Source organism: Taudactylus pleione, unplaced genomic scaffold, assembly GCF_031769625.1.
Source record: "Taudactylus pleione unplaced genomic scaffold, aTauple2 ptg001755l, whole genome shotgun sequence".
NCBI lineage: Eukaryota > Metazoa > Chordata > Amphibia > Anura > Myobatrachidae > Taudactylus > Taudactylus pleione.
The window spans coordinates 169,602-183,650 of NW_028286152.1; the positions used below are offsets into that span (position 1 = coordinate 169,602).

The 14,049-nt window shown below is 46.3% G+C and overlaps 1 protein-coding gene across 1 annotated transcript in view; it reads left to right on the forward strand.

Moving 5' to 3' along the window:
• GBX1 (gastrulation brain homeobox 1) overlaps positions 1-14,049 on the forward strand; it is a 60,133-nt gene that overhangs the window by 8,507 nt on the left and 37,577 nt on the right. The window lies entirely within an intron of this gene.

Here is a 14,049-nt window from a genome sequence, read left to right on the forward strand (position 1 = left end):
GGGATGTATGGTGATGGGACTATTAATGTTGGGGTGGGAGAGGGGATGTATGGTGATGGGACTATTAATGCTGGGGTGGGGGAAGGGGATGTATGGTGATGGGACTATTAATGCTGGGGTGGGGGAGGGGATGTATTGGGATGGGCCTATTAATGCTGGGGTGGGGGAGGGGATGTATGGTGATGGGACTATTAATGCTGGGGTGGGAAGGGGATGTATGGTGATGGGACTCTTAATGCTGGGGTGGGAGAGGGGATGTATGGTGATGGGACTATTAATGCTAGGGTGGGGGAAGGGGATGTATGGTGATGGGACTCTTAATGCTGGGGTGGGGAAGGGGATGTATGGTGATGGGACTATTAATGCTGGGGTGGGGGATGGGATGTATGGTGATGGGACTATTAATGTTGTGGTGGGAGAGGGGATGTATGGTGATGGGACTATTCATGCTGGGGTGGGAACGGGATGTATGGTGATGGGACTATTAATGCTGGGGTGGGAGAGGGGATGTATGGTGATGGGACTATTAATGCTGGGGTGGGAGAGGGTATGTATGGTGATGGGACTGTTAATGCTGGGGTGAGGGAGGGGATGTATGGTGACGGGACTATTAATGGTGGGGGGGTTTGAATGTGGGACTGGGGGCCTGACTCATTAAGGATCGCTATTGCGATCACAGCTCTGTAATCGTATGCAGATCTGCTATCGCAATGGAGTTGAAACTGGAAGCATAGAGATGCCCACTGCAGCTATCTCACATCTGTTATACCTTGCACACCTCCATAAACATGGGTAACAAAGTACCATTGGCCCCTCATGCACAAGTACTGTCATTGCATGAGGCTAATTTATGCACGCCCATGCAACATCATTCAAATGGACAGACACGCCTGCGTTACCCCGACCACTCCTGTCACCACTCCCAATCGCTCACTGCCGGTCACTCACTCTGCGATGGCTCTCCGTGGTCTGTGATGCATACGCAATACGCAGTACACAACAATTGTCCGTCTGTGTGCGCTTTATCAGTAGTGACAATTAATGAACCAGGCCCTGAGTATGTGGATCGCTGTTTATTGAATGTAAATACTATATGCTGCTGGGGCTGGTTTTTTTAAGGGGATAGAGGGTTCAGTAACTGCTAGCATTTCCATATATCATGTGCCTATCACCAAACTGGACCCCCACATTCCAGGCCTTGCACAGCTATAATGATACTGGTGCCCCATACACCGTGCTGGGAGGACAGAAGAATAAACCACATGAGGTTACCAGGGCAGCTATTCTTGTTTACTTCTGTCCCTTACCATTACTTCTGTCCCCTACCATTACTTCTGTCCCCTACCATTACTCCTGTCCCTTACCATCACTCCTGTCCCTTACCATCACTCCTGTCCCTTACCATCACTCCTGTCCCTTACCATCACTTTTGTCCCTTACCTTTACTTCTGTCCCTTACCATCACTCCTGTCCCTTACCATCACTCCTGTCCCTTACCATCACTCCTGTCCCTTACCATTACTCCTGTCCCTTACCATTACTTCTGTCCCTTACCTTTACTTCTGTCCCTTACCTTTACTTCTGTCCCTTACCATTACTTCTGTCCCTTACCATCACTTCTGTCCCTTACCATCACTTCTGTCCCTTACCATCACTTCTGTCCCTTACCATCACTCCTGTCCCTTACCATCACTCCTGTCCCTTACCATTACTCCTGTCCTTTACCATTACATGGTGGTAGGCCTTTCATGACTGCGGAGGCTGTAGTTCCACCAACGTCTGGGTCCATTATGCTTTGGGTTTGTATGGAGGAGAATGGATTTAAATAAAGCTGAAATCCCTAATTTGCTTCCCTTACTCACAGCGCCCATCTGTCCCCATGTCTTTCCCGTGGTGTGAGAGGTGGTCCCTGCATTGCAGAGCAGCCGCCACTACTCGTGTATTTGGGGTAACGTGCTGACCACTTGTGTATGTGAGGAACAGGAGCTGCTGAACACATGCACGTTACATACACACGTTACACATACACATTTACAGAGCACACGTCTAACGTTTACCTCCATGATGTAACTATAACGTAGTCCACATATATCATACTTCATACTGTACATATCACATATACTTACATACTGTACACAGCACATATCATACTTACAGTACATACTGTACACAGCACATATACTTACATACTGTACACAGCACCTATATCATACTTACAGTACATACTGTACACAGCACCTACATCATACTTACATACTGTACACAGCACATATATCATACTTACATACTGTACACAGCACCTACATCATACTTACAGTACATACTGTACACAGCACCTACATCATACTTACATACTGTACACAGCACATATATCATACTTACATACTGTACACAGCACATATATCATACTTACAGCACATACTGTACACAGCACCTAAATCATACTTACAGTACATACTGTACACACCACCTACATCATACTTACAGCACATACTGTACACAGCACCTACATCATACTTACATACTGTACACAACACCTATATCATACTTACATACTGTACACAGCACATATATCATACTTACATACTGTACACAGCACATATATCATACTTACATACTGTACACAACACCTATATCATACTTACATACTGTACACAGCACATATATCATACGTAAATACTGTACACAGCATATATATCATACTTAAATACTGTACACAGCACATATATCATACTTACAGTACATACTGTACACAGCACATATATCATACTTACATACTGTACACAGCACATATATCATACGTAAATACTGTACACAGCACATATATCATACAAACTATACACAGCACATATATCATACTTACATACTGTACACAGCACATATATCATACTTACAGTACATATTGTACACAGCACATATATCATACTTACATACTGTAAACAGCACCTACATCATACTTACATACTGTACACAGCACATATATCATACTTACATACTGTACACAGGACCTACATCATACCTACAGTACATATATCATACTTACTGTACACAGCACCTATATCATACTTACATACAGTACTGTACACAGCACATATACTAAAATACTGTACACAGCACATATATCATACTTACTGTACACAGCACATATATCATACTTACATACTGTACACAGCACATATATCATACTTACATACTGTACACAGCACATATATCATACTTACATACTGTACATAGCACATATACTAAAATACTGTACACAGCACCTATATCATACTTACATACTGTACACAGCACATATACTTATAGTACATAATGTACACAGCACATATATCATACTTACCTACTGTACACAGCACATATATCATACGTAAATACTGTACACAGCACATATATCATACTTACTGTACACAGCACATATAACATACTTACTGTACACAGCACATATATCATACAAACTGTACACAGCACATATATCATACTTACATACTGTACACAGCACATATATCATACTTACAGTCCATACTGTACACAGCACCTATATCATACTTACAGTACATATTGTACACAGCACATATATCATACTTACATACTGTAAACAGCACCTACATCATACTTACATACTGTACACAGGACCTATATCATACTTACAGTACATGCTGTACACAGCACCTATATACTTACATACTGTACACAGCACATATATCATACTTACAGTACATACTGTACACAGCACATATATCATCCTTACAGTACATACTGTACAGCACATATCATACTTTCATACTGTACACAGCACATATATCATACATACTGTACACAGCACATATATCATACAAACTGTACACAGCACATATACTTACAGTACATACTGCACACAGCACATATACCATACTAACAGTACATACTGTACACAGCACATATATCATACTTACATACTGTACACAGCACATATATCATACGTACATACTGTACACAGCAAATATCATACGTACATACTGTACACAGCACATATATCATACTTACAAACGTTACACAGCACATATATCATACAAACTGTACACAGCACATATATCATACTTACATACGGTACACAGCACATATCATACAAACTGTACACAGCACATATATCATACTTACAGTACATACTGTACACAGCACATATATCATACTTACATACTGTACACAGCTCATATCATACTTACATACTGTACACAGCAGATATATCATACTTACAGTACATACTGTACACAGCACATATATCATACTTACAGTACATAATGTACACAGCACATATATCATACTTACAGTACATACTGTACACAGCACATATACTTACAGTACATACTGTACACAGCACATATATCATTCTTACTGTACACAGCACATATATCATTCTTACAGTACACAGCACATATATCATGCTTACAGTACATACTGTACACAGCACATATATCATACTTACAGTACATACAGTACACAGCACATATATCATACTTACAGTACATAATGTACACAGCACATATACTTACAGTACATACTGTACACAGCACATATATCATACTTACAGTACATACTGTATGTACACAGCACATATACTTACAGTACATACGGAACACAGCACATATATCATACTTACATACTGTACACAGCACATATCATACTTATATACTGTACACAGCACCGATATCATACTTACATACTGTACACAGCACATATACTTACATACGGTACACAGCACATATATCATACTTACTGTACACAGCACATATACTTACAGTACATACTGTACACAGCACATATATCATACTTACATACTGTACACAGCACCTACATCATACTTACAGTACATACTGTACACAGCACCTACATCATACTTACAGTACATACTGTACACAGCACCTACATCATACTTACAGTACATACTGTACACAGCACATATATCATACTTACATACTGTACACAGCACATATATCATACTTACATACTGTACACAGCACATATATCATACTTACTGTACATACTGTACACAGCACATATATCATACTTACTGTACATACTGTACACAGCACATATATCATACTTACTGTACATACTGTACACAGCACATATACTTACATACTGTACACAGCACATATATCATACTTACAGTACATACTGTACACAGCACATATATACTTACAGTACATACTGTACACAGCACATATATCATACTTACATACTGTACACAGCACATATATCATACTTACTGTACATACTGTACACAGCACATATATCATACTTACTGTACATACTGTACACAGCACATATATCATACTTACTGTACATACTGTACACAGCACATATATCATACTTACTGTACATACTGTACACAGCACATATACTTACATACTGTACACAGCACATATATCATACTTACAGTACATACTGTACACAGCACATATATACTTACAGTACATACTGTACACAGCACATATATCATACTTACATACTGTACACATCACACATACTTACAGTACATACTGTACACAGCACATATACTTACAGTACATATTGTACACAGTACCTATATCATACTTACATACTGTACACAGCACCTATATCACTTACATACTGTACACAGCACCTATATCATACTTACATACTGTACACAGCACATATATCATACTTACTGTACATACTGTACACAGCACATATATCATACTTACATACTGTACACATCACACATACTTACAGTACATACTGTACACAGCACATATACTTACAGTACATATTGTACACAGTACCTATATCATACTTACATACTGTACACAGCACCTATATCATACTTACATACTGTACACAGCACCTATATCATACGTACATACTGTACACAGCACATATATCATACTTACAGTACATACTGTACACAGCACATATATCATACTTACATACTGTACACAGCACATATATCATACTTACATACTGTACACAGCACATATATCATACTTACAGTACATACTGTACACAGCACATATATCATACTTACATACTGTACACAGCACATATACTTACCTACCTTTATATTTATGTTTCTGGGAGATGCCCGGGTAAGACAAGCAGGAGGGTGGCGATGGGTGGCGGGACCTGACTATTTGCATCACAAAGCCCCTCCCCTCACTGCAAATTGCAGCAATTGGATCAAATTTAAATAGGGGCGGGCCCAAATGATGGGAATAATGCAGAATTGCGTCAATAAGCCCCAACCCCAGCATGGAGACCCGCGATCGCTGCGTAAATTCTGCCCATTATGCCCACTTCACTAGGAAGTGGGCAAAGTGCGTAGCCATGTATGATATATATATATATACGTATACACAACACGCCTCCTAAGACATGAAATATAATATGATGGGCATGCTGTGACACAATTACACACATATAGGGCCTCATTCAGAGGCGGTCGGAGGATGCAAGCGGTCGCTCAGAAACTGGGCGGCCACTTGCATCCTGACCGGCCGCCTCTGTTTCGGTCGTTAGGCTGTGGGTTAACACCCACAGCTCTAACGACCGCTAGGGTGATGGTCGCGATGGTCATTGACCATCACGACCATCGGGGCTTACGACGAGACCCCAGGGTAGGGTCTCACTTGTCGTAAGCCCCGGAGAGCCGGAATCTCTCCACTGACATCACTAGTGATGTCAGTGGGGCCTCCCCCAAACGGCAGGCCCATGGGAACGCCTCCGTTTGGGCTGCCACCCCCCCGGCCCGCCTTCCAAACGGGGCGAGCTGTCAATCAACATCGACAGCTCGCCCCCTTTGGAAAGAGACCCGCTACAACCAGCGCTTTCGGTCGTAGCAGGTCTCACTCATGCGCACGAAGGAGCCGGCTCCCTCGTGCGCATGCGCACTAGACAAACATCGAGGCGGCCGTGCAGCCGCCTCTGAATACAGCCCATAATCACTAGATTAATACTTTTAATTATAAATTGAGTCTTTGAGGAGGACTTTTTAATGGGGCACGGGACTCTGCAATGGGGCACGGGACTCTGCACTGGGGCAAATGACTTTAATGGGGAAAAGGACTCTGTCATGGGGCACATGACTCTGTCATGGGGCATAGTACTTTGTAATGGGGCATAGGAATCTGCAATGGGGCAAATTACTTTGTAATAGGGCACAGGACTCTGCAATGGGGCACAAGACTCTGTCATGGGTCACAGGACTCTGTACGGGGCACATGACTTTGTAATGGGGAAAAGGACTCTGAAAGGACTCTGGACCTCATTCAGAGGCGGTCGTTAGATGCAAGCGGTCGCACTGAATGAGGGCGGCCGCTTGCATCTTGTAGTACCGCCTCTTGGTCAATCGCTAAGCTGTGGGTTACCACCCACAGCTCTAGCGACCGACCAGGGTGATGGTCGCGATGGTCAAGACCATCGCGACCATCGGGGCTTACGACCAGACCCTAAGGATGGGTCTCGGCACTCGCAAGCCCCAGGGAGCATCCTGCTCTGATCGAGCAGGAAGCTCCCCACTGACATCACTGCTGATGTCAGTGGGGCCGCCCCCCAAACGGCAAGCATTCCTTTGGGAACGCCTCTGTTTGACCGGCCATGCCCCCTGCCCGCCTCCCAAATGGGGCGAGCTGTCACTCACCATCGACAGCTCGCCCCCTTTGGTGCGAAACCCCTAGTGATGGAGCGCCCGTCGCTAGCCGGGTCTCGCACATGCGCACGTCGGAGCCGGCTCTGACGTGTGCGTGCCCAGTGGGGGAACATCAACCCGGTTGCGAGCGCACAGTGCTTGTGACCGGGTTTGAATGACCCCCCTCTGTCAAGGGGCACATGACTCTGTCAAGGGGCATTGTACTTTGCAATGGGGCATAGTACTTTCTAATGGGGCACATAACTCTGTAATAGAGTAGTGGACTCTGGGCCTGATTCAGACCCGCTCGCGAGCGCTGACCGCTCGCAAGCGAGTCGATGTTGGTCCAGTGCGCATGCGCACGTCGGAGCTGGCTCCGTCGTGCGCATGCGCGAGACCCGGATAGCGACGGGCAAGCCGTCGCTTCGGGTCTCGTACCAAAGGCGGCGTGCTGTCGATGGTGAGTGACAGCACGACCCCTTTGGTGGGCGTGGCTGCCCAGATGGAGGCGTTCCCATGGGAATGCCTATCGTCTGGGGCCGGCCCCACTGACATCACAAGTGATGTCAGTGGGAGTGCCTTCAGCTCTGATAGAGCCAAAAGCACTCCAGGGCTTGCAGAAAAGAGACCCTACCACAAGGGTCTTGTCGCAAGCCTGATGGTCTCGATGGTCTTAACAACCATCGCGACCATCGTCCTGGCCGCTCGCTATAGCTGTGGGTGGTCACCCACACCTATAAGAGCGGCCAGGAGGCCGCTCTAAAAATGAAGAAGAACGGCCCTGATTCAGAGCGAGCGCTCTGTCAGAGTGTCCGGCTCTAAATCAGGGCCTCTGTAAGAAGCAACTTGATCTTCCTCTGGAGTCTGGGACTCTAAAATAAAGTTACAGATATATGGCACCCGACAGCTGAATACCGAACAGTTTACCTTGTAGCCTGTAGCAGGTTCTTCGGATGGATTTGGAGTGGCAGGGAGGGTGGGAGTCGCACATGGGTACGGATAAACAGTTTATTCCCGTAGAGCACGGTTTTATTAATAAACAGACTGTAATTCTCAAAGATTAGTGAAAAAAATTGACATCATGCAAACTACAATTCCAGTAATCTCACAGTTAGCGATATTACCGTGTAGCTTCCATTTTCCCTATTACCTCATAATACATAACCATAAATTAACATTGCAAGACTCTAGTAAACAACCCACAACCCTTGACTAGTGCGCACGGGAATAATGTCAATACTCTAGGCTGATCAGCAAGGTGGGGCTATGTTCTACTAATCGGGCCTATTCATCAACACTAAAATAACGGTTTTAAGGACATTTTCCATAATTACAATTATTTTAGTATTCATGAAGACACTTAACACAAGAGATATCACTGATCTCTCCTGTCACTGATACTCTCCTGTCACTGATACTCTCCTGTCACCGCTATCTCCTGTCACTGATACTCTCCTGTCACTGATACTCTCCTGTCACTGATACTCTCCTGTCACTGATACTCTCCTGTCACTGATACTCTCCTGTCACTGATACTCTCCTGTCACTAGTACTCTCCTGTGACTACTACGCTCCTGTCAGTGATCTCTCCTGTCACTACTACTCTCCTGTCACTGATCTCTCTCCTGTCACTGCTCTCTCTCCTGTCACTGCTCTCTCTCCTGTCACTGCTACTCTCCTGTCACTGATACTCTCCTGTCACTGATACTCTCCTGTCACTGATAATCTCCAGTCACTGATATCTCTCCTGTCACCGATACTCTCCTGTCACCGATACTCTCCTGTCACTGATCTCCCCTGTCACTCCTACCTCCTGTCACTAATACTCTCCTGTCACTAGTACTCTCCTGTGACTACTACGCTCCTGTCAGTGATCTCTCCAGTCACTGATCTCTCTCCTGTCACTGATACTCTCCTGTCACTGATACTCTCCTGTCACTGATATCTCCAGTCACTGATACTCTCCCGTCACTGATACTCTCCCGTCACTGATACTCTCCTGTCACTGATACTCTCCTGTCACTAGTACTCTCTTGTGACTACTACGCTCCTGTCACTGATCTCAACTGTCACTGACACTCTCCTGTCACTGACACTCTCCTGTCACTACTACGCTCCTGTCACTGACACTCTCCTGTCACTGACACTCTCCTGTCACTGATCTCCCCTGTCACTGCTACCTCCTGTCACTGATACTCTCCTGTCACTGATAATCTCCTGTCACTGATACTCTCCTGTCACTGATACTCTCCTGTCACTGTTACCTCCTGTCACTATCCCCTGTCACTGTTACCTCCTGTAACTGATACTCTCCTGTCACTGATACTCTCCTGTCACTACTACTTTCCTGTCACTGATGCTCTCCTGTCACTGATGCTCTCCTGTCACTTCTATCTCCCCTGTCACTGATACTCTCCTGTCACTGATGCTCTCCTGTCACTACTACTCTCCTGTCACTGATACTCTCCTGTCACTGATACTCTCCTGTCACTTCTATCTCCCCTGTCACTGCTACTCTCCTGTCGCTGCTATCTCCTGTCGCTGCTATCAATTGTCACTGATGCTCTCCTGTCACTGATACTCTCCTGTCACTGATACTCTCCTGTCACTGATACTCTCCTGTCACTGATACTCTCCTGTCACTATCCCGTCACTGATACTCTCCTGTCACTGATGCTCTCCTGTCACTGATGCTCTACTGTCACTTCTATCTCCCCTGTCACTGATACTCTCCTGTCACTGATACTCTCCTGTCACTGCTATCAACTCTCACTGATACTCTCCTGTCACTGATACTCTCCTGTCACCGCTACTCTCCTGTCGCTGCTATCTCTTGTCGCTGCTATCAACTGTCACTGATACTCTCCTGTCACTGATGCTCTCCTGTCACTACTACTCTCCTGTCACTGATGCTCTCCTGTCACTGATAATCTCCTGTCACTACTACTTTCCTGTCACTACTACTCTCCTGTCATTGATACTCTCCTGTCGCTGCTATCAACTGTCACTGATACTCTCCTGTCACTGATAATCTCCTGTCACTGACGCTCTCCTGTCACTGACGCTCTCCTGACACTACTACGCTCCTGTCAGTGATCTCCCCTGTCACTGCTACCTCCTGTCACTGATGCTCTCCTGTCACTGATACTCTCCTGTCACTGATACTCTCCTGTCACTGATACTCTCCTGTCATTGATACTCTCCTGTCATTGATACTCTCCTGTCACTGCTATCAACTGTCACTGATACTCTCCTGTCACTGATACTCTCCTGTCACTGCTATCTTCTGTCGCTGCTATCAACTGTCACTGATGCTCTCCTGTCACTGATGCTCTCCTGTCACTGATACTCTCCTGTCACTGATACTCTCCTGTCACTGATACTCTCCTGTCACTGATACTCTCCTGTCACTGATCTCTCCTTTCACTACTACTCTCCTGTCACTGGGCTTGATTCAGAGCTGAACACTCTGACCAGAGCGCTTGCTCTGAATCAGGGCCCTCCTGTTTTAGGAGCGTCCTCATGGACGCTCACATAGCTGTGGGTTACCACCCACAGCTTATGCGAGCGTCCATGATGATGTTCGCAATGGTCAAGACCATCGGGCTTGCGATGGAGACCCTGCGGTAGGGTCTCGCTGCCGCAAGCCCTGGAGTGATTTTGGCTCTATGAGAGCCAAAATCACTCCCACTGACATCACTAGTGATGTCAGTGGGGCCAGCTGCAGACGGTATGCGTTCCCATGGGAACGCCTCTGTCTGGCCGCCACGCACACGGCACGCCCAGCAAAGGGGGCGTGCTGTCAATCAACATCGACAGCATGCCCCCTTTGGTGCGAGACTTGGAGTGAAAGCTTGGCTGTCGCAGTCCGGGTCTCGCGCATGCGCACGACGGAGCTCCCTGTCATGCGCATGCGCAGTGGGGAAACATCGACCCGTTTGCGAGCGTCCTTTGCTCGCCAATGGGTCTGAATGACCCCCACTGATCTTTCCTGTCACTGATATCTCTCCTGTCACTGATATCTCTCCTGTCACTGATGCTCTCCTGTCACTGCTCCTCTCCTGTCACTGCTCCTCTCCTGTCACTGCTCCTCTCCTGTCACTGCTGCTCTCCTGTCACTGATACTCTCCTGCTACTGATACTCTCCTGCCACTGATACTCTCCTGTCACTGATACTCTCCTGTCACTGCTGCTCTCCTGTCACTGCTGCTCTCCTGTCACTGATATCTCCTGTCACTGATCCTCTCCTGTCACTATCTCCTGTCACTGCTATCTCCTGTCACTGCTGCTCTCCTGTCACTGATGCTCTCCTGTCACTGATGCTCTCCTGTCACTGATGCTCTCCTGTCACTGATACTCTCCTGTCACTGATACTCTCCTGTCACTGATACTCTCCTGTCACTGCTCTTCTCCTGTCACTGCTCTTCTCCTGTCACTGATACACTGCTGTCACTGATACTCTCCTGTCACTGATACTCTCCTGTCACTGATACTCTCCTGTCACTGATACTCTCCTGTCACTGCTCCTCTCCTGTCACTGCTCCTCTCCTGTCACTGCTGCTCTCCTGTCACTGCTGCTCTCCTGTCACTGCTATTCTCCTGCCACTGCTACTCTCCTGTCACTGATACTCTGCTGTCACTGATCCTCTCCTGTCACTGATCCTCTCCTGTCACTGATCCTCTCCTGTCACTGCTACTCTCCTGTCACTGATGTCTCCTGTCACTGATGCTCTCCTGTCACTGATGCTCTCCTGTCACTGATCCTCTCCTGTCACTGATCCTCTCCTGTCACTGCTACTCTCCTGTCACTGCTACTCTCCTGTCACTGCTACTCTCCTGTCACTGATACTCTCCTGTCACTGCTGCTCTCCTGTCACTGCTGCTCTCCTGTCACTGCTACTCTCCTGTCACTGCTACTCTCCTGTCACTTATATCTCTCCTGTCACTGCTGCTCTCCTGTCACTGCTGCTCTCCTGTCACTGCTCCTCTCACTGATGTCTCCTGTCACTGCTCCTCTCCTGTCACTGCTCCTCTCCTGTCACTGCTACTCTCCTGTCACTGCTACTCTCCTGTCACTGCTATCTCCTGTCACTATCCCCTGTCACTGCTACTCTCCTGTCACTGATACTCTGCTGTCACTGCTACTCTCCTGTCACTGATACTCTCCTGTCACTGATACTCTCCTGTCACTGCTGCTCTCCTGTCACTGCTATCTCCTGTCACTGCTATCTCCTGTCACTGCTATCTCCTGTCACTGCTTGTGAGGATACCGGGTGACCTGCGTATCCTGGGGTTCAGGGATCACACAGTGGAGCAGGTTATAATGAAGGAATGATGAACTTTATTCATGGAGACACAGAAATCCAGCACAGTAAGCAGGGTTATATCATTACAGTCCACTCAGAGTTCAGCAAAGTCTTTTCCTGCTGCTGTATATCTCCTCCCTACCTGGCCAGCAATGGCAGCTGTAGCAGGGCACATAAAGCTGCTATATATCTTAAGACACGGAGAGGGGACAACACCCCAACCTTCAGAGTCACACTGTAGTCACACACTATCCCACAATTCCCCTTGCTGCACCACCCTACTTCCCTCTCTCTCACTCATTGGTGGGCCCTGGTGTCAGTCTTTCCAGAGAGGAAGGAGGAGGGCTTTGTAACAGGAACACTCCCTTGCTGTCTGCTGCTGACAAGCTTCCTGTATGAGACATGCAGACTGAGGGCTTCAATTTAAGAACACAGAACTGGGTCATGGGGTTAACTCTTTTCAACATGCAGTCAAGTCCTAGAAGTCCTTTTCCCTTGTCTCCTCACATACCTCCCCCTTCTTAAATCGAGGAGATAGACTGGGGCCTGATTCAGAGCCGGACGCTATTTGTGGTCGTTCGTTCTGAAAAAAGGGGTGGCTATTCAAATGAACCGTTCGCTCTTTGCTGTCTGTTCACGCCTCTGTCTGAATGAGCGAACAAAACTTGCGGTAATTTTTTTGGAAACTACGCCCCCTGGCCGCTCGCATCCTACGTCATGTCCACTATTTATTAGATTAATCAAGTACATCGACCAGCATATGAACTGCTCGCTATTCTTGTGGTTGGTTTTTTCTTCCGCAATCTTGCGAGCAGTTCTGACTATAAAATAACCCAGTGACGTGGTCAATGACGCTGCTGTATTAATTATGCACACCCATAAAATGCCCGTTTTGACCTTTAAGCACGCCTACATCCTGATCTGATCTCCACTCCCCGTTTTCAAGCACCTTCCCCTGTTACCACCCACATACGCCTCCTCCTGTCACTCAAAATAGCAGGCATTCGCTATTTAGCGAACAAACGATTTTCGGCCGCACTGACTGGTTCGTGCATGCGTATTACGATCTGTACGGATGCGCAGATGGGCAAACATCGCTCAGAACGAACAAGCGGCCGC